The 27772-nt window shown below is 54.6% G+C and overlaps 1 protein-coding gene across 6 annotated transcripts in view; it reads left to right on the plus strand.

Moving 5' to 3' along the window:
- The first annotated feature begins 4636 nt into the window (after nt 1–4636).
- LOC138252618 (histone-lysine N-methyltransferase NSD2-like) overlaps nt 4637–27772 on the plus strand; it is a 388560-nt gene continuing 365424 nt past the window's right edge. Inside the window, exon 1 of one of the 6 annotated variants that reach the window (XM_069205757.1) lies at nt 4637–4792. The gene's annotated coding sequence lies outside the window, so the exon portion shown is untranslated. The other 5 variants (XM_069205755.1, XM_069205753.1, XM_069205758.1 and 2 more) reach the window with 5 other exon arrangements.

Below are 27772 nucleotides of genomic sequence, written 5' to 3' on the forward strand. Positions count from 1 at the left end.
AAGGGGTTAAACATTGGCAGCGACGGGGTTAAACACTGGCAGCGACGGGTGAAACATTGGCAGCGACGGGGTTAAACACTGGCAGCGACGGGGTGAAACATTGGCAGCGAAGGGGTTAAACACTGGCAGCGAAGGGGTTAAACATTGGCAGCGAAGGGGTTAAACACTGGCAGCGACGGGGTTAAACATTGGCAGCGACGGGGTGAAACATTGGCAGCGAAGGGGTTAAACATTGGCAGCGAAGGGGTTAAACATTGGCAGCGAAGGGGTTAAACACTGGCAGCGACGGGGTTAAACATTGGCAGCGACGGGGTTAAACACTGGCAGCGACGGGGTTAAACACTGGCAGCGACGGGGTTAAACACTGGCAGCGACGGGTTAAACACTGGCAGCGACGGGGTTAAACACTGGCAGCGAAGGGGTTAAACACTGGCAGCGACGGGGATAAACACTGGCAGCGAAGGGGTTAAACATTGGCAGCGAAGGGGTTAAACACTGGCAGCGACGGGGTTAAACACTGGCAGCGAAGGGGTTAAACACTGGCAGCGACGGGGTTAAACACTGGCAGCGAAGGGGTTAAACACTGGCAGCGACGGGGTTAAACACTGGCAGCGAAGGGGTTAAACACTGGCAGCGACGGGGTCAAACACTGGCAGCGAAGGGGTTAAACACTGGCAGCGACGGGTTAAACACTGGCAGCGACGGGGTTAAACACTGGCAGCGACGGGGTTAAACACTGGCAGCGACGGGGTTAACATTGGCAGCGACGGGGTTAAACACTGGCAGCGACGGGGTTAAACACTGGCAGCGACGGGGTTAAACATTGGCAGCGAAGGGGTTAAACATTGGGAGCGACGGGGTTAAACACTGGCAGCGACGGGGTTAACATTGGCAGCGACGGGGTTAAACACTGGCAGCGACGGGGTTAAACACTGGCAGCGACGGGGTTAACATTGGCAGCGACGGGGTTAAACACTGGCAGCGACGGGGTTAACATTGGCAGCGACGGGGTTAACATTGGCAGCGACGGGGTTAAACACTGGCAGCGACGGGGTTAAACATTGGCAGCGACGGGGTTAACATTGGCAGCGAAGGGGTTAAACATTGGCAGCGAAGGGGTTAAACATTGGCAGCGACGGGGTTAAACACTGGCAGCGACGGGTGAAACATTGGCAGCGACGGGGTTAAACATTGGCAGCGACGGGGTGAAACATTGGCAGCGAAGGGGTTAAACACTGGCAGCGAAGGGGTTAAACACTGGCAGCGACGGGGTTAAACATTGGCAGCGAAGGGGTTAAACATTGGCAGCGAAGGGGTTAAACACTGGCAGCGACGGGGTTAAACACTGGCAGCGACGGGGTTAAACACTGGCAGCGACGGGTTAAACACTGGCAGCGAAGGGGTTAAACACTGGCAGCGACGGGGTTAAACACTGGCAGCGACGGGGTTAAACACTGGCAGCGACGGGGTTAAACACTGGCAGCGAAGGGGTTAAACACTGGCAGCGACGGGGTTAAACACTGGCAGCGACGGGTTAAACACTGGCAGCGAAGGGGTTAAACACTGGCAGCGACGGGGTTAAACACTGGCAGCGAAGGGGTTAAACACTGGCAGCGACGGGGATAAACACTGGCAGCGAAGGGGTTAAACATTGGCAGCGAAGGGGTTAAACACTGGCAGCGACGGGGTTAAACACTGGCAGCGAAGGGGTTAAACACTGGCAGCGACGGGGTTAAACACTGGCAGCGAAGGGGTTAAACACTGGCAGCGACGGGGTTAAACACTGGCAGCGAAGGGGTTAAACACTGGCAGCGACGGGGTTAAACACTGGCAGCGAAGGGGTTAAACACTGGCAGCGACGGGTTAAACACTGGCAGCGACGGGGTTAAACACTGGCAGCGACGGGGTTAAACACTGGCAGCGACGGGGTTAACATTGGCAGCGACGGGGTTAAACACTGGCAGCGACGGGGTTAAACACTGGCAGCGACGGGGTTAAACATTGGCAGCGAAGGGGTTAAACATTGGGAGCGACGGGGTTAAACACTGGCAGCGACGGGGTTAACATTGGCAGCGACGGGGTTAAACACTGGCAGCGACGGGGTTAAACACTGGCAGCGACGGGGTTAACATTGGCAGCGACGGGGTTAAACACTGGCAGCGACGGGGTTAACATTGGCAGCGACGGGGTTAACATTGGCAGCGACGGGGTTAAACACTGGCAGCGACGGGGTTAAACATTGGCAGCGACGGGGTTAACATTGGCAGCGAAGGGGTTAAACATTGGCAGCGAAGGGGTTAAACATTGGCAGCGACGGGGTTAAACACTGGCAGCGACGGGTGAAACATTGGCAGCGACGGGGTTAAACATTGGCAGCGACGGGGTGAAACATTGGCAGCGAAGGGGTTAAACACTGGCAGCGAAGGGGTTAAACACTGGCAGCGACGGGGTTAAACATTGGCAGCGAAGGGGTTAAACATTGGCAGCGAAGGGGTTAAACACTGGCAGCGACGGGGTTAAACACTGGCAGCGACGGGTTAAACACTGGCAGCGAAGGGGTTAAACACTGGCAGCGACGGGGTTAAACACTGGCAGCGACGGGGTTAAACACTGGCAGCGACGGGTTAAACACTGGCAGCGAAGGGGTTAAACACTGGCAGCGACGGGGTTAAACACTGGCAGCGAAGGGGTTAAACACTGGCAGCGAAGGGGTTAAACACTGGCAGCGACGGGTGAAACATTGGCAGCGACGGGGTTAAACACTGGCAGCGACGGGGTTAAACACTGGCAGCGACGGGGTTAAACACTGGCAGCGACGGGTGAAACATTGGCAGCGACGGGGTTAAACACTGGCAGCGACGGGGTTAAACACTGGCAGCGACGGGGTTAAACACTGGCAGCGAAGGGGTTAAACATTGGCAGCGACAGGGTTAACATTGGCAGCGACGGGGTTAAACACTGGCAGCGACGGGGTTAAACACTGGCAGCGACGGGGTTAACATTGGCAGCGACGGGGTTAAACACTGGCAGCGAAGGGGTTAAACACTGGCAGCGACGGGTGAAACATTGGCAGCGACGGGGTTAAACATTGGCAGCGACGGGGTTAAACATTGGCAGCGAAGGGGTTAAACACTGGCAGCGACGGGGTTAAACACTGGCAGCGACGGGGTTAAACACTGGCAGCGAAGGGGTTAACATTGGCAGCGACGGGGTTAAACACTGGCAGCGACGGGGTTAACATTGGCAGCGACGGGGTTAAACACTGGCAGCGACGGGGTTAAACACTGGCAGCGACGGGGTTAACATTGGCAGCGACGGGGTTAAACACTGGCAGCGACGGGGTTAACATTGGCAGCGACGGGGTTAACATTGGCAGCGACGGGGTTAAACACTGGCAGCGACTGGGTTAAACATTGGCAGCGACGGGGTTAACATTGGCAGCGAAGGGGTTAAACATTGGCAGCGAAGGGGTTAAACATTGGCAGCGACGGGGTTAAACACTGGCAGCGACGGGTGAAACACTGGCAGCGACGGGGTTAAACACTGGCAGCGACGGGGTGAAACATTGGCAGCGAAGGGGTTAAACACTGGCAGCGAAGGGGTTAAACATTGGCAGCGAAGGGGTTAAACACTGGCAGCGACGGGGTTAAACATTGGCAGCGACGGGGTGAAACATTGGCAGCGAAGGGGTTAAACATTGGCAGCGAAGGGGTTAAACATTGGCAGCGAAGGGGTTAAACACTGGCAGCGACGGGGTTAAACATTGGCAGCGACGGGGTTAAACACTGGCAGCGACGGGGTTAAACACTGGCAGCGACGGGGTTAAACACTGGCAGCGACGGGTTAAACACTGGCAGCGAAGGGGTTAAACATTGGCAGCGACAGGGTTAACATTGGCAGCGACGGGGTTAAACACTGGCAGCGACGGGGTTAAACACTGGCAGCGACGGGGTTAAACACTGGCAGCGAAGGGGTTAAACACTGGCAGCGACGGGGTTAAACATTGGCAGCGAAGGGGTTAAACACTGGCAGCGACGGGGTTAAACATTGGCAGCGAAGGGGTTAAACACTGGCAGCGACGGGGTTAAACACTGGCAGCGAAGGGGTTAAACACTGGCAGCGACGGGGTTAAACACTGGCAGCGACGGGGTTAAACATTGACAGCGACGGGTGAAACATTGGCAGCGACGGGGTTAAACACTGGCAGCGACGGGGTTAAACACTGGCAGCGACGGGGTTAAACACTGGCAGCGACGGGTGAAACATTGGCAGCGACGGGGTTAAACATTGGCAGCGACGGGGTTAAACATTGGCAGCGACGGGGTTAAACACTGGCAGCGACGGGGTTAAACACTGGCAGCGAAGGGGTTAAACATTGGCAGCGACAGGGTTAACATTGGCAGCGACGGGGTTAAACACTGGCAGCGACGGGGTTAAACATTGGCAGCGAAGGGGTTAAACATTGGCAGCGACGGGGTTAAACACTGGCAGCGACGGGGTTAAACACTGGCAGCGACGGGGTTAAACACTGGCAGCGACGGGGTTAAACATTGGCAGCGACGGGGTTAAACACTGGCAGCGACGGGGTTAAACACTGGCAGCGACGGGGTTAAACATTGGCAGCGAAGGAATCTGTGCTGCTGTGAGCGCTCGCGCATGCGCAACATCGCGCTGGGGGAGCGGAGACGGGCACACGAGCTGAAACATTCAGGAAGGAGCTGACTGAACAAGCCCCCTCTGACGTAGGGGGTGCAGATTCGGAGGGGGGAGCGTCAAGTCAGAACACCGCCTGGTACGTAAAGATACGGACTGCCCCTAATGGAGACGTCTTCACTGGAGAGGGAGGTGTCATCACCAAGATGGCGTAGACCTCACTGGCCACGGTTGTGACCCTGTGGGAAAATGGCTCCTACGCTTACCCGTTCGGACGCCAGGTACGGAGTGGGCGCGTTCCCTCATCTAAAATGGCGGCTTTCAGTGCAGGGCGCAGCTGACTCCCGACTCAATATGGCGCAGACCCTTACCCAAGATGGCCGCCGCCGAGCTGGTATTCGCGAACGCGAAAGAAACAAAGAGCCGCGGCCGGGGCGCAGGTGAGAGGGGGCCGGGCGGGGAGGAGCGGAGCTGACGGTCGGGGTGCAGCCCCCGGGGGGGTCGGAGGAGGGTCTGCTCTTGTGCCGTGGGGGCCGGACAGGGGAGCTCCGCGGGACCCTCCCCTCAGTCCCCGGGGTCAGTGTACGGCGCCTCCTGCCGTCGGGGGGGGCAGGTGCCCCCCCCGGCTCGTGACCCCTGCGAGGGTTCCACACATGACGCGACCTCCTCGCGTCCCTCACGCGCCCCTGAAAGCGACGTCTTCACTGAAGACTGAGTGACGGCACTGAGCACACGAGAGATCTCATTCACTGAGTGACCCAGCGCCTCAGTCCCTGCTGTGCGGGGGCCGCGGGGAGAGGGGAGGAGCTCATTACACCGAGAGCAGAGGAGGCGAGAGGACGGTGCAGGGCAGTGGAGGGCGAGAGGACGGTGCAGGGCAGTGGAGGGTGAGAGGACGGGTGCAGGGCAGTGGAGGGTGAGAGGACGGTGCAGGGCAGTGGAGCGGGCGAGAGGACGGTGCAGGGCAGTGGAGGACGAGAGGACGGTGCAGGGCAGTGGAGGGTGAGAGGAGGCTGCAGGGCAGTGGAGGGTGAGAGGACGGTGCAGGGCAGTGGAGGGCGAGAGGACGGTGCAGGGCAGTGGAGGACGAGAGGACGGTGCAGGGCAGTGGAGGGTGAGAGGAGGCTGCAGGGCAGTGGAGGGTGAGAGGACGGTGCAGGGCAGTGGAGGGCGAGAGGACGGGTGCAGGGCAGTGGAGCGGGTGAGAGGACGGTGCAGGGCAGTGGAGGGCGAGAGGACGGTGCAGGGCAGTGGAGGGTGAGAGGACGGTGCAGGGCAGTGGAGGGTGAGAGGAGGCTGCAGGGCAGTGGAGGGCGAGAGGACGGTGCAGGGCAGTGGAGGACGAGAGGACGGTGCAGGGCAGCGGAGCGGGCGAGAGGACGGTGCAGGGCAGTGGAGCGGGCGAGAGGACGGTGCAGGGCAGTGGAGGGCGAGAGGACGGTGCAGGGCAGTGGAGCGGGCGAGAGGACGGTGCAGGGCAGCGGAGGGTGAGAGGACGGGTGCAGGGCAGTGGAGGGCGAGAGGACGGTGCAGGGCAGTGGAGGACGAGAGGACGGTGCAGGGCAGTGGAGGGTGAGAGGACGGTGCAGGGCAGTGGAGGGCGAGAGGACGGTGCAGGGCAGTGGAGGGCGAGAGGACGGTGCAGGGCAGTGGAGGGCGAGAGGACGGTGCAGGGCAGTGGAGCGGGCGAGAGGACGGTGCAGGGCAGTGGAGCGGGCGAGAGGACGGTGCAGGGCAGCGGAGCGGGCGAGAGGACGGTGCAGGGCAGTGGAGGGCGAGAGGACGGTGCAGGGCAGTGGAGCGGGCGAGAGGACGGTGCAGGGCAGCGGAGCGGGCGAGAGGACGGTGCAGGGCAGTGGAGGGTGAGAGGACGGTGCAGGGCAGTGGAGGGTGAGAGGACGGTGCAGGGCAGTGGAGGGTGAGAGGACGGTGCAGGGCAGTGGAGCGGGCGAGAGGACGGTGCAGGGCAGTGGAGGGCGAGAGGACGGTGCAGGGCAGTGGAGGGCGAGAGGAGGCTGCAGGGCAGTGGAGGGCGAGAGGACGGTGCAGGGCAGTGGAGGGCGAGAGGACGGTGCAGGGCAGTGGAGGGCGAGAGGACGGTGCAGGGCAGCGGAGCGGGCGAGAGGACGGTGCAGGGCAGCGGAGCGGGCGAGAGGACGGTGCAGGGCAGTGGAGCGGGCGAGAGGACGGTGCAGGGCAGCGGAGCGGGCGAGAGGACGGTGCAGGGCAGTGGAGCGGGCGAGAGGACGGTGCAGGGCAGTGGAGGGCGAGAGGACGGTGCAGGGCAGTGGAGGGCGAGAGGAGGCTGCAGGGCAGTGGAGGGCGAGAGGACGGTGCAGGGCAGTGGAGGGTGAGAGGACGGTGCAGGGCAGTGGAGGGTGAGAGGACGGTGCAGGGCAGTGGAGGGTGAGAGGACGGTGCAGGGCAGCGGAGCGGGCGAGAGGACGGTGCAGGGCAGTGGAGGGCGAGAGGAGGCTGCAGGGCAGTGGAGGGCGAGAGGAGGCTGCAGGGCAGTGGAGGGCGAGAGGAGGCTGCAGGGCAGTGGCGGGTGAGAGGACGGTGCAGGGCAGTGGAGGGTGAGAGGACGGTGCAGGGCAGCGGAGCGGGCGAGAGGACGGTGCAGGGCAGTGGAGGGCGAGAGGACGGTGCAGGGCAGTGGAGGGCGAGAGGACGGTGCAGGGCAGTGGAGCGGGCGAGAGGACGGTGCAGGGCAGTGGAGCGGGCGAGAGGACGGTGCAGGGCAGCGGAGCGGGCGAGAGGACGGTGCAGGGCAGTGGAGGGCGAGAGGACGGTGCAGGGCAGTGGAGCGGGCGAGAGGACGGTGCAGGGCAGCGGAGCGGGCGAGAGGACGGTGCAGGGCAGTGGAGGGTGAGAGGACGGTGCAGGGCAGTGGAGGGTGAGAGGACGGTGCAGGGCAGTGGAGCGGGCGAGAGGACGGTGCAGGGCAGTGGAGGGCGAGAGGACGGTGCAGGGCAGTGGAGGGCGAGAGGAGGCTGCAGGGCAGTGGAGGGCGAGAGGACGGTGCAGGGCAGTGGAGGGCGAGAGGACGGTGCAGGGCAGTGGAGGGCGAGAGGACGGTGCAGGGCAGTGGAGGGCGAGAGGACGGTGCAGGGCAGCGGAGCGGGCGAGAGGACGGTGCAGGGCAGTGGAGCGGGCGAGAGGACGGTGCAGGGCAGCGGAGCGGGCGAGAGGACGGTGCAGGGCAGTGGAGCGGGCGAGAGGACGGTGCAGGGCAGCGGAGCGGGCGAGAGGACGGTGCAGGGCAGCGGAGGGCGAGAGGACGGTGCAGGGCAGTGGAGGGTGAGAGGACGGTGCAGGGCAGTGGAGGGTGAGAGGACGGTGCAGGGCAGTGGAGGGTGAGAGGACGGTGCAGGGCAGCGGAGCGGGCGAGAGGACGGTGCAGGGCAGTGGAGGGCGAGAGGAGGCTGCAGGGCAGTGGAGGGCGAGAGGAGGCTGCAGGGCAGTGGAGGGCGAGAGGAGGCTGCAGGGCAGTGGCGGGTGAGAGGACGGTGCAGGGCAGTGGAGGGCGAGAGGACGGTGCAGGGCAGCGGAGCGGGCGAGAGGACGGTGCAGGGCAGCGGAGCGGGCGAGAGGACGGTGCAGGGCAGCGGAGCGGGCGAGAGGACGGTGCAGGGCAGCGGAGCGGGCGAGAGGACGGTGCAGGGCAGTGGAGCGGGCGAGAGGACGGTGCAGGGCAGCGGAGGGCGAGAGGACGGTGCAGGGCAGTGGAGGGCGAGAGGACGGTGCAGGGCAGTGGAGGGCGAGAGGACGGTGCAGGGCAGTGGAGGGTGAGAGGACGGTGCAGGGCAGTGGAGGGCGAGAGGACGGTGCAGGGCAGTGGAGCGGGCGAGAGGACGGTGCAGGGCAGTGGAGCGGGCGAGAGGACGGTGCAGGGCAGTGGAGGGTGAGAGGACGGTGCAGGGCAGTGGAGGGCGAGAGGACGGTGCAGGGCAGTGGAGGGCGAGAGGACGGTGCAGGGCAGTGGAGGGCGAGAGGACGGTGCAGGGCAGTGGAGGACGAGAGGACGGTGCAGGGCAGTGGAGGGTGAGAGGAGGCTGCAGGGCAGTGGAGGACGAGAGGACGGTGCAGGGCAGTGGAGCGGGCGAGAGGACGGTGCAGGGCAGTGGAGCGGGCGAGAGGACGGTGCAGGGCAGTGGAGCGGGCGAGAGGACGGTGCAGGGCAGTGGAGCGGGCGAGAGGACGGTGCAGGGCAGTGGAGCGGGCGAGAGGACGGTGCAGGGCAGTGGAGCGGGCGAGAGGACGGTGCAGGGCAGTGGAGGGTGAGAGGACGGTGCAGGGCAGTGGAGGGCGAGAGGACGGTGCAGGGCAGTGGAGGTGAGAGGACGGTGCAGGGCAGTGGAGGGCGAGAGGACGGTGCAGGGCAGTGGAGGACGAGAGGACGGTGCAGGGCAGTGGAGGACGAGAGGAGGCTGCAGGGCAGTGGAGGACGAGAGGACGGTGCAGGGCAGTGGAGCGGGCGAGAGGACGGTGCAGGGCAGTGGAGCGGGCGAGAGGACGGTGCAGGGCAGTGGAGCGGGCGAGAGGACGGTGCAGGGCAGTGGAGCGGGCGAGAGGACGGTGCAGGGCAGTGGAGGGTGAGAGGACGGTGCAGGGCAGTGGAGGACGAGAGGACGGTGCAGGGCAGTGGAGCGGGTGAGAGGACGGTGCAGGGCAGTGGAGGACGAGAGGACGGTGCAGGGCAGTGGAGCGGGTGAGAGGACGGTGCAGGGCAGTGGAGGGTGAGAGGACGGTGCAGGGCAGTGGAGAGGAGTAGAAGAGTGGAGCGGGCGAGAGGACGGGTACAGGGCTGTGGTGAGGGCAGAGCACTCTGAAAAGATAGACCATGACGAGAAGAGTCTCGACAGTGGAGAGGAGAAGAGCTGGGCAGTACGGGCAGTGTAAGATCGTTTGTTGACCTCTCCAGTTTCACTGCTCTCATACAGTAGCACTTCCTCACTATTAATAACTGCTAGGCAAGTGCAAATGCTTGTTTATTTGTGTGGGTCCATCAGCTGCCCATGCGCACTCTGAGATATCACTCAACTTTCAGTTTGTCAAGCGTTCAGTGTTATGGGGCCTGGAGCGGCACGTGGAGACGTGTCCACTGCCCACCACAGTCTGAGATGTTTATCAGCTTTCAGCCTGTCTCCTTGAGTTGTCAAGAGACTCTGGGAGGGCATGTGTGACCTCAGACATCCACCCTCTGTCATAGACTATCACCTGTCCATCCTGTGGCCACACACGTGCCCCCTGATGCGCAGGCGGGTATGTCATTGTGCCAGGGTGCAGGCTGGCACTTACTTGATGCCACCTCCCCTCCCGCAGCATTTGTGCCTAGCTCAGTGCCCGTGATGAGCTATACTGGAGCCTAGATGGTGCGGCGAGGCAGTGTCATGGAGGGGGACTGACACTCTGCCAGGGCAAGGGACAAGATGAGGATGGAGGGCTGGAATGGTTTCAAGGTTTAAAATGGAGAAAAAGATCAGAAGACCAGAGAAGCGATCATCAGTCAGTGGGTTGTGTCCAGGAGTCTTCTGATCTCGTTGTTTTTCTCTCCTTTGGAGGGGACATTGTCATCGGAATAAGGGAACCTTACTGAAATTATAATTCACAAGGATCACCACATAGTGTCATGAAATATGACGAGCCGTAATCGCTGTTCCTAAGATGTCGGTGGTCGCACAGGACCTGGGGCAGCAGTTCGAGTCCTCCTTGTGGACGTGGCCAGTACAGGCTGCCATGTCTCAGCTCCGATGGGTTGGCTTCTCTCTTGTCGGCAGATGCCCTCATCTCCTCCTGGGCAGCCGTGTTACACACCTGTACCTCTCAAGTGACCCAGGAAGAAAAGTCCTCTTGTGAATGAGGAGTTACACGTACGTTCAGGAAGATCCCCCAAGATCCGTTACGCAACTCTAAAAAAAAATGTGATTAAATGGGGTGAGTGACTACCTATCTCAAGGAATCATCTCACCCCCTGTCGGGGTGAACTCTTAAATTCACGAAATGTACTTGAGCTCAACCTGCTGGTAGCTTTGGCACAGCTGATAGTTTATATGTTTCCCGAAGTTAAGCCTATTTTTGCAGTATTAAAACAGTAATATAGCTGAGATACAATACAATAAAAATCGCAAACCTAATTACAAAAATAGAGTAACATTTTCTAAACAAAAAGAAAAACATCCAGTAAAGGAAACCGGAGATACAAATGTTTAAATAAAAATATCTCAATTGGACGCTGACCGAGATTGAGCGTGTGTCAGATACACCAATCGGATTTGTCCTGGTCAAAGATCTTACCGTGTGGCTTGAGTCCTTTATGCCGAAGTCCACCACAGGAATGCATTCTGAAGCCGCCAGGACCTCAGGAGACAAACCTAGAGATTCATAGGGTGTCAGAGAGGCCAACAGCCAGCCTGGGTCCAGCTGCCACTGGTCAGCTGAGGAGCTCCAGGAAAGACCTTTTGTCGCTTGTTACACCCCTGTAGCTTGACCCTTAGAGTTCACTTCTCTGTCCGAGGTACAGGAGAGAAGCTGCAGTCGCAGATTCAGTCTCTCACCTTCCGAAGGTCCAGCTTAACGTTCCATTTCTACAGGTCCAACCCTTAAATCCCCTGCTTGCCCTGTGGACAGTAAGGTCTACCTAGGAGTCACATAAATATGTAAAAGGAAGGTTTGAACCTGTCACAAGAGTTTGTTTTGACAGGTTGAATTTGCAGCTTTAAACGGCAGCAGCCAGGCTACAAACAGTCGAAGTCCAGGCATGTTTGCACTGAGCAGCGCAGTGGGTGCTGCAGTCCTCTAGTGACATTTAACTCGCAGGCTCTGGGTGGACGTAGAACCATTTTGTGCAACTTATATATGCCAGTTAGGGGTACGCAAATTTTACTGTGTTGAAAAGAGCTCAGGCACTTTGTCACTGGTTAGCAAGGGTTAATTGCACAGAGTTGTGCAGCCAGCAAAAACATAGGGTACAGTGAAAGGGGGCAGAATCCGGGGTGACCCTGCAGAAAGGACAAACTTCCTACACCGCCCCTGTAGGAAGTTGGCTCTGTATGTGCTATTTCAAAGTAAGGAATAGCATGCACAGAGTCCAAGGGTTCCCCTTAGAGGTAAAATAGTGGTAAAAAGAGATAATACTAATGCTCTATTTTGTGGTAGTGTGGTCGAGCAGTAGGCTTATCCAAGGAGTAGTGTTAAGCATTTGTTGTACATACACATAGACAATAAATGAGGTACACACACTCAGAGACAAATCCAGCCAATAGGTTTTGTTCTAGAAAAATATATTTTCTTAGTTTATTTTAAGAACCACAGGTTCAAATTTAACATGTAATATCTTGTTTGAAAGGTATTGCAGGTAAGTACTCTAGGAACTTTGAATCATTTCAATTGCATGTATACTTTTCAAGTTATTCACAAATGGCTATTTTAAAAGTGGACACTTTGTGCAATTTTCACAGTTCCTGGGGGAGGTAAGTTTTTGTTAGTTTTACCAGGTAAGTAAGACACTTACAGGGTTCAGTTCTTGGTCCAAGGTAGCCCACCGTTGGGGGTTCAGAGCAGCCCCAAAGTTACCACACCAGCAGCTCAGGGCCGGTCAGGTGCAGAGTTCAAAGTGGTGCCCAAAACGCATAGGCTTCAATGGAGAGAAGGGGGTGCCCCGGTTCCGGTCTGCTTGCAGGTAAGTACCCGCGTCTTCGGAGGGCAGACCAGGGGGGTTTTGTAGGGCACCGGGGGGGACACAAGCCCACACAGAAATTTCACCCTCAGCGGCGGCCGGGTGCAGTGTTAAAACAAGCGTCGGGTTCGCAATGGAAGTCAATGAGAGATCAAGGGATCTCTTCAGCGCTGTAGGCAGGCAAGGGGGGGGCTTCCTCGGGGAAACCTCCACTTGGGCAAGGGAGAGGGACTCCTGGGGGTCACTTCTGCAGTGAAAGTCCGGTCCTGGGGGCTGCGGGTGCAGGGTCTTTTCCAGGCGTCGGGACTTAGGTTTCAGAGAGTCGCGGTCAGGGGAAGCCTCGGGATTCCCTCTGCAGGCGGCGCTGTGGGGGCTCAGGGGGGACAGGTTTTGGTACTCACAGTCGTAGAGTAGTCCGGGGGTCCTCCCTGAGGTGTTGGTTCTCCACCAGCCGAGTCGGGGTCGCCGGGTGCAGTGTTGCAAGTCTCACGCTTCTTGCGGGGAGATTGCAGGGTCTTTAAAGCTGCTCCTTTGGATAAAGTTGCAGTCTTTTTGGAGCAGGTCCGCTGTCCTCTGGAGTTTCTTGTCGTCGTCGAAGCAGGGCAGTCCTCAGAGGATTCAGAGGTCGCTGGTCCCTTTGGAAGGCGTCGCTGGAGCAGAGTTCTTTGGAAGGCAGGAGACAGGCCGGTGAGTTTCTGGAGCCAAGGCAGTTGTTGTCTTCTGGTCTTCCTCTGCAGGGGTTTTCAGCTAGGCAGTCCTTCTTCTTGTTGTTGCAGGAATCTAAATCTTTAGGTTCAGGGAAGCCCTTAAATACTAAATTTAAGGGCGTGTTTAGGTCTGGGGGGTTAGTAGCCAATGGCTACTAGCCCTGAGGGTGGGTACACCCTCTTTGTGCCTCCTCCCAAGGGGAGGGGGTCACAATCCTAACCCTATTGGGGGAATCCTCCATCTGCAAGATGGAGGATTTCTAAAAGTTAGTCACCTCAGCTCAGGACACCTTAGGGGCTGTCCTGACTGGCCAGTGACTCCTCCTTGTTGCTTTCTTTGTTCCCTCCAGCCTTGCCGCCAAAAGTGGGGGCCGTGGCCGGAGGGGGCGGCCAACTCCACTAAGCTGGAGTGCCCTGCTGGGCTGTGACAAAGGGGTGAGCCTTTGAGGCTCACCGCCAGGTGTTACAGCTCCTGCCTGGGGGAGGTGTTAGCATCTCCACCCAGTGCAGGCTTTGTTACTGGCCTCAGAGTGACAAAGGCACTCTCCCCATGGGGCCAGCAACATGTCTCTGGTGTGGCAGGCTGCTGGAACTAGTCAGCCTACACAGACAGTCGGTTAAGTTTCAGGGGGCACCTCTAAGGTGCCCTCTGTGGTGTATTTTACAATAAAATGTACACTGGCATCAGTGTGCATTTATTGTGCTGAGAAGTTTGATACCAAACTTCCCAGTTTTCAGTGTAGCCATTATGGTGCTGTGGAGTTCGTGTTTGACAGACTCCCAGACCATATACTCTTATGGCTACCCTGCACTTACAATGTCTAAGGTTTGGCTTAGACACTGTAGGGGCACAGTGCTCATGAACTGGTGCCCTCACCTATGGTATAGTGCACCCTGCCTTAGGGCTGTAAGGCCTGCTAGAGGGGTGACTTATCTATACTGCATAGGCAGTGTGAGGTTGGCATGGCACCCTGAGGGGAGTGCCATGTCGACTTACTCGTTTTGTTCTCACTAGCACACACAGAAGTTGGCAAGCAGTGTGTCTGTGCTGAGTGAGGGGTCCCTAGGGTGGCATAAGACATGCTGCAGCCCTTAGAGACCTTCCCTGGCATCAGGGCCCTTGGTACCAGGGGTACCAGTTACAAGGGACTTACCTAGGTGCCAGGGTTGTGCCAATTGTAGAAACAATGGTACATTTTAGGTGAAAGAACACTGGTGCTGGGGCCTGGTTAGCAGGGTCCCAGCACACTTCTCAGTCAAGTCAGCATCAGTATCAGGCAAAAAGTGGGGGGGACTGCAACAGGGAGCCATTTCTTTACAAGGGGCATATTGCTCATGCAGCTATGCCCTCACCTGTGGTATAGTGCACCCTGCCTTAGGTAAGGCCTGCTAGAGGGGTGACTTACCTATGCCACAGGTAGCATTTTGTGGGCATGGCATCCTGAGGGGGATGGCATGTCGACTTTGCCTTTTTCTCCCCAACAACACACACAATCTACAATGGCAGTGTGCATGTGTTAGGTGAGGGGTCCCCACAACACATGCTGCAGCCCTTAGGGACCTTCCCTGGTCACAGGGCCCTTGGTACCACTGGTACCTTTTACAAGGGATTTATCTGTGTGACAATTGTGGAAACAATGGTACATTTTAAGTGAAAGAACACTGGTGCTGGGGCCTGGTTATCAGGATCCCAGCACACGTCTCAGTCAAGTCAGCATCAATATCGGGCAAAAAATGGGGGTAACTGCAACAAGGAGCCATTTTCCTACACCCAGTATAGATTTACAACTTAGGACAATTGTGAAAAACACATAGTTCATCACTTCATAGTTAGTCTGGTTGCTGTCAAAGTTGGAGGAGAGAGTGCAGGGGGCCTCAATGATTCCCATTTGGCTGATATTTTGTAAAACTCTCCAACTGAAACTTTGTATTTTAGCTGCACATAGCAAGTCAGGACATACACAGTAGATAGCAGTGAGGAGCAGGAGACCCATCGGAAGAGATGTCTGAATAACCTTCCCTCATTACAAAGGTTATTTCTATATGTAGCTCACTGTCAGCTCACAAGATGTTTCAAGGGTTCAGTCCCTGGTGTGAAGTAGACGGGCAACCAAGGTAGCGCTATTGTACAGCTGTCATCCTTGCCCATCTCTCCTGCCCCCTCCCCGAGTATGTATTCATGCAATTCACCTAAAGACACTTCTCAAGAGTAAAGCCTTATATCAGATCAAACAGTTAATCAGTGTCTCCAACCTGTGGTAGCAGACTGGCAAGGAACGTGTTTGTGTGATTCACCTATCAGCGGCTGTGAGAGGAGGTTTCAATAATAGTAATTCAGGGTCCCCTTAGGCAAGCGAAGAAAGCTTGCTTCAGGTGTCCCCGCATTAACCAGGGAGCAGAAGCAACTTGTGGGCCACATGGTGGCAGCCTCACTTGAGGATGTCCACTAGCCCCAGAGGCCTGTACGGAATAACCTTCTCCAAAATGATTTCCCCATCTGTGAAGCACAGTGGAGGGTCTAAGATCCTGACATCACCCCTTGATGATGCTCTGAGTGAAGCAGGTACCAATCATGCATGAATTACCAGGAAGTAGGCGACACATAATCTACTTCACTAAGTCTGAAGTGAAAGTCCTGTTGTGAAATACACACCTAGGAGACTTAACTGAATACATTTGTGTAAGTCTGTCTATATATTCACAGCCTTAAGGCTCGAGGACTTCCTCTTGACGACTGTGAGGCCCACACTCCAAGTGGCCTGTAACCCTCGCACTCTAGCCCCTGTGATGCATGACATTGACTGCATACTTCTAGCTCATATGAAAACATCCAGATCCATGTTACACTCATACTCATCACCCAAATTAAGTCTGCAGACTTCAGTACAGGTGTTGAAAGGTAGCCTCTTTCTAGCTTGGTTACCCCCGCGTCTGGCCTATTTGTCAGTGTGTTTCACTGTGTTCACTGGGATCCTGCTAACCAGGACCCCAGTGACTGTGCTCTCTCCTCTGAATTTGGTTACCACTAACTTTTTCTTCCCACAATCAGCATAGTGGTTCCTCCTTATAAGTCCCTAGTATATGGTACCTAGGTACAAAGGGCATTGGGGTTTCAGGTGAGCCCTATGGGCTGCATCAGTTATTCTGCCTCCCACAGGGAGCCCATACAAAGTGTTCTGCAGGCCTGCATTTTCCAGCCTGCGTGGAACTGGTGCATGCACCCGGTTTCAATACAGGTCACTACACTATGGTAGGCCCTCTTAGCCCAGATGGCAGGGTACAGGTACCTGTGTGTGAGGGCACCCCTTCACTTGCAAAGGTACCCCCTCAAACTCCAGCCCCATTTTACTGGACTTCGTGAGTGGGGGACGCCATTTTATATGTGTACTGGACATGGGTCACTACCTATGTCCAGCTACATAATGGTAACTCCAAACCTGGGCATGTTTGGTATCAAACATGTCAGAATAATACCCCAATACTGTTGTAAGCATTGGAAGTATGATTCCATGCACTCTGGGGGCTCCTGAGAGGACCCCAGCATTGCTACCACCAGTCTCACAAGGTTTGCCAGGCAGCCTGCGCTGCTGCTACCCCTCAGACAGGTTTCTGCCCTCCTGCTGCTTGAGCTGATCCAGCCCAAGAAAGGCAAAACAAAGGAGTCCCTTTGTGAGACCGAGGTAACACGGTCTCCCTTTGGAAATAGGTGTGACTGGCTTGGGAGGGGTAGCCTCCCCAAGCCACTGGTTTGCTTTTAAAGGGCACATTTGGTGCCCTCCATGCCTAAACCTGTCCACTCCAGTTCATGGACCTCCAGTCCCTGCTCTGGTGCGAAACTGGACAATGTAAAGGGGAGTGACCACCCTCCTATCCATCACCACCCAGGGTTGATGCCCAGAGCTCCTCCAGAAGGTCCCTGGGTTCTGCCATCTTGTTTCTAAGGATGGCAGGAACTCTGTGAGCATCTTAGTGGCCAGGCCAGCCAGGTGACGTCAGAGCCCCTTCCTGATAAGTGCTTACCTGGTTAAGTGACCAGTCCCCCTTTCAGGGCTATTTAGGGTTTCTCTTTTGGGTGGGTCCTCATATTCGGCTTGGAAGATTCCAGCAGGACTCTTCTGCAACCTACACTTCAACTTCTGGCCTCCGGAAGTGCGACTGGAACCTCCAGGACTTGACAAGCTGCTTCCAAGTAGAAAGAACTCTTCAGCAACATTGTTTCCAGGACTCCTGCCAGCTTTGCAAAATGTTATCGCCGTGCACCCTCAGAAGATTGCAACTCATCAGCCTGCACAAGAAGGAGTCTTCCTTGGAGTGAAGGAGTCACTCCCCTGCAACCGCAGGCACCTACGACAAGCGGTGACTGACTGCGTGGATCCCCTCACCTGCTGAGCTGCGTGGATCCTGCATCACAAGTGGTGGTCCAGAGTACTCCTCTAGGTCCTCCTTGCCAGCTATCCAACTTTGGTGGGTAAGCCTTTGCCTTCCCATGCAGGACAGCACCCCCATGCACTGCGTCTCTTGCAGCTGCCAAGGCTTGTTTGCATCTCCTCTAAGGGATCTTGAGGCGACGTGTAGCTCCAACCCCCAGCACTCCTTCCTGCAAAGCACAGCCTCCTGCGTAGTTCTGCTCCGGCGTGGGACCCAGTTTTGTAGTGCTGCGTGGGCTTCTTCTTTGCTTCTGTGTCCCCGTCCTGTGGGACTCCTGTGGGCGCTGCCTCTGATCCTGTGGACTCACTGCGATGCTGAGAGCCCTCTGTGACTCCCCCTGCTGGGTTGATTCCTCCTGGGCCTTGCTGGTCCCTGGCAGCACCTCTTTTCCACTAACCGTGAATTTGCCTTTGCCAAGGCTTGTTGGTGGAATTCCTGCACAGACACCCGTCTGCAATCTTCCTTCCAGCGTGGGACAACTTCTGCATCCATCTGGAACTCTTCACCGGCTCCAGGGCTGCAGTGCTGACCTGTTCTTCAGAACAGTCGACCAACTCCTGCATCCACAGCTGGGTGGGTAGTAGCTCCTACTCCTCCTGGACTCCACTGTGACTCTTGCACTTGGTCCCCTCCCTTCACAGGTCTTCTCCATCAGCAATCCACTTATTTTTTTATTTTTTATTTTTTTTGCAGTCTTGTCTGGGTGTCTTATTATTCTTCTTGTCCTCCTTTTGGGTGGTTTGGGGAAAGCCCAGTGTTTTACTCCAGCATTCCTGGTCGCTGGGGCATACTGCAGTACTTACCTTTGTGGTTCTCTAGTACTCCCAGCTCCCTTCTACATATTTTACTTAACTAGGTGGGGGTACCTTGTTCGCACTCAATTTTTCGTAGTATATGGTGTGTGCTCCCCCTAGGGTCACTATTTTTTCTTGCTATTTGCACTGTTTACTAACATTTTCTATGCCCATTTATGATTGCTAGTGTATATATTTAGTGTATTATTTACCTCCTAAGTGTGGGTCACCTGTCTTGTATTTTGTGGTGATTTGTGCCAAAAATAAGGTACCTTTTGTTTTTGTAACACTGTGTGGTTCCTTTCATGTGTGTGAGTACTGTGTGACTATAGTGGTATTGCATGAGCTTAGCATGTCTCCTAGTTAAGCCTTGGCTGCTCATCCACAGCTACCTCTAGACAGCCTGGCTTCTAGACACTGCGTACACTTAACTGAGAGGGGATACTAGGACCTGTATAAGGTGTAAGTACCATAGGTACCCACCACACACCAGGACAGCTTCCTACAACAGGAAACTGCTAAGGGGATGACTGGTTCAAATGTAAATTGTCTCAGATAGCTCAAACAAACCAGACACCCTTTGTAGGGTTTCCTCGGATGCAGGAGGCATTTATTGTTATTTTGGAGAGGTGTAGGGATTGAGCTGAAGGGGCTGAGTGTTTGGAATTAGGGCTGAGGTTGTTGATTGGGTTAAGCAGGGGCTGATTGTGCAGTGTTTGCCAGTAGGTATTGATGGCTCACTGATTGAACAGTGGTTGGCTGTAGTTATTAATCGGGTTCTGATTGTACAATATTTGGCTGTAGTTATTAATGGGGAGCTGATCCTGCAGTGTTTGTACTTATTAATGGGGAGCTGATCCTGCAGTGTTTGGTTGTACTTATGGGGCACTGATTGTGCAGTATTTGGCTGTAGTTATTAATGGGACGCTGATTGTGCAGTTTGTAGTTATTAATTGGACGGTGACTGTGCACTGTTTTGCTAAAGTTATTAATTGGGCACTGATTGTGCAATGGCTGGCTGTAGTTATTAGTAGGACACTGTGTAGTGGTTGGCTGTTTACAGTACCCCCCAGCGACCAGGAATGCAGGAGTAAAACGTTGGATTGCCCCAAAACCAACCCAAAGGATGAAAAGAAGAAAAAGACACCCAGAACAGCCTGCAAGGAACCAGCTGTGGATTACCGAAGATGGAGACCTGTGGAGAGAGCAGACCAAGTCCAGAAATGTCTTTGGAGTCCAGGGGGAGTAGGAGATAATACCCACCCAGAAGTACCTTCTGAAGTTGGTCGACGAAGAAGGAAGACAGGTCAGCACTGCAACACAGAAGCTGTAGAAGAGTTCATGATGCGTGCAAAAGATGTCCCACGCTGGAAGATGGATTGCAGAAGTGTGTCAGTGAAGGATTTCCACCAGCAAGCCTTGGCAAAGGCAAACTCACGGTTGAAGGAACAGAGGTGCTGCCGGGGACCAGCAAGGTCCAGGGGAAAACTAACCGGGAGTGAGAGTCACAGTGGACCCTCCACGTCACAGAAGGCCCACAAGAGCAGAGGCAGTACCCACAGGTGTCCCACAGGACGGACGCAGAAGTGGCTGAAGCATCCCATGCAGCACCACAGAAGATGCTCCCACGTCGCAGGAGGACCATGCAGAGGCCCAGAAGTTGCATGAGGGAGTGCTGGGGGCTGGAGCTACACGTTGCCTGAAGTTCCTGTTGGAGGTGAAGCAAACAAGCCTTGGCAGCTGCAAAGAACTCTGTGCACGGGGGTACTGTGTTGCGTGGAGTAGAAAGGACTTAACACCACCATAGTGTGACAGCTGGTAGAGAGGACCAAGGGGACAACTCTGGACCACCACCCATGATGCAGGATCCATGCCACTAAGGATGAGGGCAAACCCACACAGCTAGTCGTTGTTGCAGCCAGACACCCGCGGATGCCAGGGAGTGATGCCTTCACTGCAAGGGAGGTTCCTCCTTCTTCTGGTGCAAACTGAAGAGTTGCAGTCTTCTGAGCATGCACGGCCGGGGAAATGTTGCAAAGCTGACAGGAGCCGGAGAAACAAAGTTGCAGAAGAGTGTTCTTCAAAGTTAGCAGTGATGTCGGTTCCTGGAGGGTCCAGCCACAGCCAGTAGCCAAAAGTTGAAGTGGAGTTGCAGAGGAGTCCTGCTGGAGTCTTGCAAGCCGAATCTGAGGACCCACCCCAGAGGAAGACCCTATATAGCCCAAAGAGGGGGATTGGTCACCTAACCAGGTAACTATCTCTCAAGGGGTGCCTCTGACATCACCTGCCTGACCACTCAGATGGTCCTAGAGTTCCCTGCCAACCTTGGAATCAAGATGGCAGAACCCAGGGACCAACTGGAGGGGCTCTGGGCACCACCCGTGGGGTGGTGATGGACAGGAGAATGGTCACTTCCTTTTCTAATGTCCAGTTTTGTGCCAGAGCAAGGACTGGGGCTTCCTGAACCGGTGTGGACTGGTTTATGCATGGAGGGCACCATGTGCCCTTCAAAGCAAAACCAGTGTCTAGAGGAGGCTACCCCTCCCAAGCCAGCCACACCTATTTCCAAAGGGAGAGGATGTTACCTCCCTATCCCAAAGGAAATCCTTTGTTCTGCCTGTAGGAAGGTAGCCTCTTTCTAGCCTTGTTACCCCCACTTTTGGCCTGTTTGTGAGTATATGTCAGGGTGTTTTCACTGTCTCACTGGGATCCTGCCAGCCAGGGCCAGTGCTCATAGTGAAAACCCTATGTTGTCAGTGTGTTTGATATGTGTCACTGGGACCCTGCTAGTCAGGACCCCAGTGCTCATAGGTTTGGGACCTATATGTATGTGTTCCCTGTGTGGTGCCTAACTGTCTCACTGAGGCTCTGCTAACCAGAACCTCAGTGCTTATGCTCTCTCTGCTTTTAAAATTGTCACTGCAGGCTAGTGACTAATTTTACCATTTCTGATTGGCACACTGGAACACCCTTATAATTCCCTTGTATATGTTACCCAGGGTATTGGGGTTCCAGGCGATCCCTATGGGCTGCAGCATTTCTTTTGCCACACATAGGGAGCTCTGACAATTCTTACACAGGCCTGCCACTGCAGCCCGAGTGAAATAACGTCCACGTTATTTCACAGCCATTTTACACTGCACTTAAGTAACTTATAAGTCACTTATATGTCTAACCCTCACCTGGTGAAGGTTAGGTGCAAAGTTACTAAGTGTGAGGGCACCCTGGCACTAGCCAAGGTGCCCCCACATCGTTCAGGGCAATTTCCCTGAACTTTCCGAGTGCGGGGACATCATTACACGCGTGCACTACATATAGGTCAATACCTATATGTAGGGTCACAATGGTAACTCTGAACATGGCCATGTAACATGTCTAGGATCATGGAATTGTCACCCCAATACCATTCTGGTATAGGGGGGACAATTCCATGCATCCCCGGGTCTCTAGCACCGAACCCGGGTACTGCCAAACTAACTCTGGGGTTTTCTCTGCAGCTACCGCTGCTGCCAACCCTCAGACAGGTTTCTGCCCCCCTGGGGCCTGGGCAGCCCAGTCCCAGGAAGGCAGAACAAAGGACTTCCTCTGAGAGGGTGTGACACCCTCTCCCTTTGGAAATAAGTGTTAAGGGCCTGAGAGGATTAGCCTCGCCTGGCCTCTGGAAATGCTTTGAAGGGCACAGATGGTGCCCTCCTTGCATAAACCAGTCTACACCGGTTCAGGGATCCCCCAGCCCTGCTCTGGTGCGAAACTGGACAAAGGAAAGGGGAGTGACCACTCCCCTGACCTGCACCTCCCCTGGGAGGTGCCCAGAGCTCCTCCAGTGTGCTCCAGACCTCTGCCATCTTGAATGCAGAGGTGTGAGGGCACAATGGACTGCTCTGAGTGGCCAGTGCCAGCAGGTGACGTCAGAGACCCCTCCTGATAGGCTCTTACCTCTCTCTGTAGCCAGTCCTCCTCTGAGGGCTATTTAGGGTCTCTCCTGTGGGTTTCTCTTCAGATTCTGAATGCAAGAGCTCACCAGAGTACCTCTGCACTTCTCCTTTCGACTTCTGCCAAGGATCGACCGCTGACTGCTCCAGGACGCCTGCAAAACCGCAACAAAGTAGCAAGAAGACAACCACCAACATTGTAGCACCTAATCCTGCCGGCTTTCTCGACTGCTTCCTGGTGGTGCATGCCCTGGGGGCAGTCTGCCTTCACCCTGTACTGGAAGCCAAGAAGAAATCTCCTGTGGGTTGATGGAATCTTCCCCCTGCTACCGCAGGCACCAAACTTCTGCATCACTGGTCCTCTTGGTCCCCTCTCGTCTCGACGAGCATGGTCCCTTGAACACAGCAGCTGGATCCAAGTGACTCCCACAGTCCAGTGGTCCTTCTGCCTAAGTTTGGTGGAGGTAAGTCCTTGCCTCCCCACGCCAGACGACAATCCTGTGTACTGCGTGATCTGCAGCTGCTAGGGCTTCTGTGCACTCTTGCAAGGATTCCTTCGTGCGCAACCTAGCCCAGGTCCCCAGCACTCCGTCCTGCATTGCCCAAGTCGCTGAGTTGGACTCCGACGTCGTGGGACCCTCTTTTGCTGTTCTCAGTCGACCGTCGTCCTCAGATCTTCTAAGTGCCTGTTCAGTTGCTTCTGCGGGTGCTGCCTGCTTCTGCGTGGGCTCTCCGTCTTGCTGAGCGCCCCCTCTTTCTCCTCTTTGCAAGGGGCGACCTCCTGGTCCTTCCTGGGCCCTGGCAGCATCCAAAACCTTCAACCGTGACTCTTGTAGCTAGCAAGGCTTGTTTGCGGTCTTTCTACGTGGAAACAACTCTGCATCCTCCAGCACTTCGTGTGACATCTTCTGACCAAAGGAGAAGTTCCTGGCACCTTCCATTGTTGCAGAATCTTCGGCTTCTTCCACCCGGAGGCAGCCCTTTTGCACCTTCATCCGGGGTTTAGTGGGCTCCTGCCCCACCTGGACACTTTCGTGACTTTTGGACTTGGTCCCCTTCTTTTACAGGTCCTCAGGTCCAGGAATCAGTCTTCAGTGTGTTGCAGTCAGTTGTTGTTGTTGCAGAATCCCCTATCTCGACTTTACTGTCTTTCTGGGGTAGTAGGGTAACTTTACTCCTACTTTTCAGGATCTTGGCCCCCCATAGTGTTTTCTTACACTCCCAGTGACCCTCTACACACTACACTAGGCCTGGGGTCCATTCGTGGTTCGCATTCCACTTTTGGAGTGTATGGTTTGTTTTGCCCCTAGGCCTTTTGTCTCCTATTGCATTCTATTGTGTCCTACAGTGTTTGCTCTAACTTTCTAAGGGTTTTACTTACCTGATTTTGGTTTGTGTGTATATTTTGCGTATTTTACTTACCTCCTAAGGGAGTATATCCTCTGAGATACTTTTGGCATAATGTCACTAAAATAAAGTACCTTTATTTTTGGTAACTCGGAGTATTGTGTTTCTTATGATACAGTGCTATACGATATAAGTGGTATAGTAGGAGCTTTGCATGTCTACTAGTTCAGCCAAAGCTGTTCTGCTATATCTACCTCTATCAGCCTAAGCTGCTAGAACACCTCTAATCTACCCATAAGGGGTAACTGGACCTGGCACAGGGTGTACCCACTATAAGCCAGGCCAGCCTCCTACACTGCCTTCCTGGGCTTGATCAGATCAAGCAGCAGGAGGGCAGAAACCCATCTGAGGGGTGGCAGCAGCTGGGCTGCCCAGAAAACCGTGTAAGACTGGTGGTAGCAATGCTGGGGGTCCTCTAAGGAGTCCCCAGAGTGCATGGACTCATACTTCCAATACTTGCAACAGTATTGGGGTATGATTCTGACCCGTTTGATGCCAAACATGCCCAGGTTCGGAGTTACCATTATGTAGCTAGACGTAGGTAGTGGCCTATGTCCAGTACACATGTAAAATTATGTCACTCCATTCACGAAGTCCAGTAAAATGGTGCTGGAGTTTGTGGAGGTACCTCTGCTAGTGCAGGGGTGCCTGACACACTGGTACCTGCACCCTGCCCTCTGGGCTGAGAGAGTCTGCTATAGGGGTGACTTATAGTGACCTGGTGCAGTGACCTGTAGTGAAACCGGGTGCGTGCATCTGGTTCACGCACACAGCAATGGCAGGCCTGCAGAACCCTCTGCATGGGCTCCCTGTGAATGGCAGAATAACTGCTGCAGTCCATAGTGATCCCCTGGAACCCCAGTGTCCATGGTACCTAGGTACCATATACTAGGGACTTACATGGGGGACCAGTATACCAATTGTGGAAAGAAAAATGTACAATTTAGAGGAGAGAGCAAAACTGCTGGCAACAAACCTACATACCGCCATGACATACTGACAACAGGCAGAAAATGGAGGTAACCATGCCACGAAAGAGGGTACTTTCCTACAACCACTGATTGAGCAGTGTTTGGCTGTAGTTATTAATGGCGTGCGGATTGTGCAGTTGTAGGAAGTTGGCTCTGTATATACAATTTCAAAGTAAGAAATAGTGTGCACAGAGTCCAAGGGTTCCCCTTAGAGGTAAGATAGTGGCAAAATTAGATAATTCTAATGCTTTATTTTGTGGTAGTGTGGTCGAGCAGTAGGCTTATCAAAGGAGTAGTGTTAAGCATTTGTTGTACACTCACAGGCAATAAATGAGGAACACACACTCAAAGACTTACTCCAGGCTAATAGTTTTTTTGTATATTGAAAAATATATTTTCTTAGTTTATTTTATGAACCACAGGTTCAAGATTTACAGTAAATATTTTAAATGCAAGGTACTTCACTTAGATACTTTAGGAACTTTGAATAAAAGCAACATCATATACAGTCTTTGTGGGGGGGACACAAGTAGGCACACAAAACTCACCCTCCGCAGCACAGGGGCGGCCGGGTGCAGTGTGCAAAGCAGCCGTCGGGTTTCAGGTAGGAAACAATGGAGGGACCTGGGGGTCACTCTAGCGTGGCAGGCACGGGGGGCTTGTCGGGACAGCCACTATCTGGGCTAGGCAGAGGGTCGCCTGGGGGTCGCTCTTGCACTGAGGTTCGGTTCCTTCAGGTCCTGGAGGCTGCAGGGGGAACTGTGTTGGTTTACAGGCAGTCGCGGTAAGGGGAAGCCTCTGGATTCTCTCTGCAGGCGTTGCTGTGGGTGCTCAGGTGGGTCATCTCTGGTTACTCACGGGCTCGCAGTCGCCGAGGAGTCCTCCCTGTGGTGTTGGTTCTCTGAATCTCAAGCCGGGGGCGTCGGGTGCAGTTGTTGTCTTCCTCCTTCTCTGCAGGCTTGCAGGTCAGCAATCCTTGTTTCTTCAGGTTGCAGGATTCTGATTTCCTGGGTTCTGGGGTGCCCCTAAGTACTGAATTTAGGGGTGTGTTTAGGTCAGGAGGGCAGTAGACAATGGCTTCTGTCTTGGAGGGTGGCTACACCCCCTTTGTGCCTCCTCCCTGAGGGGAGGGGGGCACATCCCTAATCCTATTGGGGGAATCCTCCAAACGTAAGATGGAGAATTTTTAAAGGCAGGGGTCACCTCAGCTCAGGGCACCTTAGGAGCTATCCTGACTGGTGGGTGGCTCCTCCTTGTTTTTCTCACTATCTCCTCTGGACTTGCCGCAAAAAGTGGGGGCTGTGTCGAGGGGGCGGTCATCTCCACTAGCTGGAGTGCCCTGGAGCATTGTAATACGAAGCCTGAGCCTTTGAGGCTCACTGCTAGGTGTTACAGTTCCTGCAGGGGGGAGGTGTTAAGCATCTCCACCCAGTGCAGGCTTTGTTTCTGGTCTCATAGAACACAAAAGCTCTCACCCCAGGGGGCAGAAACTCGTCTCAGTGGCAGGGTGGCACTGACCAGTTAGTACTGCACTGAAGGATCAGGTAAATTACAGGGGACATCTTCAAAGAGGCCCTCTTTGTGCATTTTGTAATAAATCCAACACTGGCATAAGTGTGGGTTTATTATTCTGAGAAGTTTGATACCAAACTTCCCAGTATTCAGTGTAGCCATGATGGAGCTGTGGAGTTCGTTTTGACAAACTCCCAGACTATATACTTAATATGGCCACACTGTACTTACAATGTCTAAGAATAGACTTAGACACTGTAGGGGCATTTTGCTCATGCAGCTATGCCCTCACCTATGGTATAGTGCACCCTGCCTTAGGGCTGTAAGGCCTGCTAGAGGGGTGACTTACCTATGCCACAGGCAGCATTTTGTGTGCATGGCATCCTGAGGGGGATGCCATGTCGACTTTGCCTTTTCTCCCCACCAACACACAAAATCTGCAGTGGTAGTTTGCATGTGTTAGGTGAGGGGTCCCCTAGCGTGGCACAACATATGCTGCAGGCCTTAGGGACTTTCCCTGGTCACAGGGCCCTTTGTACCAGGGGTACCAGTTACAAGGGACTTACCTGGGTGCCAGGGTTGTGCCAATTGTGGAAACAATGGTACATTTTAGGTGAAAGAACACTGGTGCTGGGGCCTGGTTAGCAAGGTCCCGGCACACTTCAGTCAAGTCAGTATCAGGCAAAAAGTGGGGGGTAACTGCAACAGGGAGCCATTTTCCTACAGTGGGGCACTGATTGTGCAGTGTGTGGCTGTAGTTAATGGTTCACTAATTGTGCAATGTGTGGCTGTAGTTAATGGTTCACTGATTGTGCAGTGTGTGGCTGTAGTTAATGGTTCACTGATTGTGCAGTGTGTGGCTGTAGTTAATGATGGTTCGTTGATTTACAGTGTTTGGCAGTAGTTATTAATGGTTCACTGATTGTGCAGTGTGTGGCTGTAATTAATGGTTCACTGTAGGAAGTTGGCTCTGTATGTGCTATTTCAAAGTAAGGAATAGCATGCACAGAGTCCAAGGGTTCCCCTTAGAGGTAAAATAGTGGTAAAAATAGATAATACTAATGCTCTATTTTGTGGTAGTGTGGTCGAGCAGTAGGCTTATCCAAGGAGTAGTGTTAAGCATTTGTTGTACATACACATAGACAATAAATGAGGTACACACACTCAGAGACAAATCCAGCCAATAGGTTTTTATATAGAAAAATATCTTTTCTTAGTTTATTTTAAGAACCACAGGTTCAAATTCTACATGTAATATCTCATTCGAAAGGTATTGCAGGTAAGTACTTTAGGAACTTCAAATCATAAAAATTGCATGTATACTTTACAAGTTATTGACAAATAGCTGTTTTAAAAGTGGACACTTAGTGCAATTTTCACAGTTCCTGGGGGAGGTAAGTTTTTGTTAGTTTTACCAGGTAAGTAAGACACTTACAGGGCTTAGTTCTTGGTCCAAGGTAGCCCACCGTGGGGGGTTCAGAGCAACCCCAAAGTCACCACACCAGCAGCTCAGGGCCGGTCAGGTGCAGAGTTCGAAGTGGTGCCCAAAACACATAGGCTAGAATGGAGAGAAGGGGGTGCCCCGGTTCCGGTCTGCTTGCAGGTAAGTACCCGCGTCTTCGGAGGGCAGACCAGGGGGGTTTTGTAGGGCACCGGGGGGGACACAAGTCCACACAGAAATTTCACCCTC

This window comes from Pleurodeles waltl, chromosome 1_2, assembly GCF_031143425.1.
Source record: "Pleurodeles waltl isolate 20211129_DDA chromosome 1_2, aPleWal1.hap1.20221129, whole genome shotgun sequence".
Taxonomy (NCBI): domain Eukaryota; kingdom Metazoa; phylum Chordata; class Amphibia; order Caudata; family Salamandridae; genus Pleurodeles; species Pleurodeles waltl.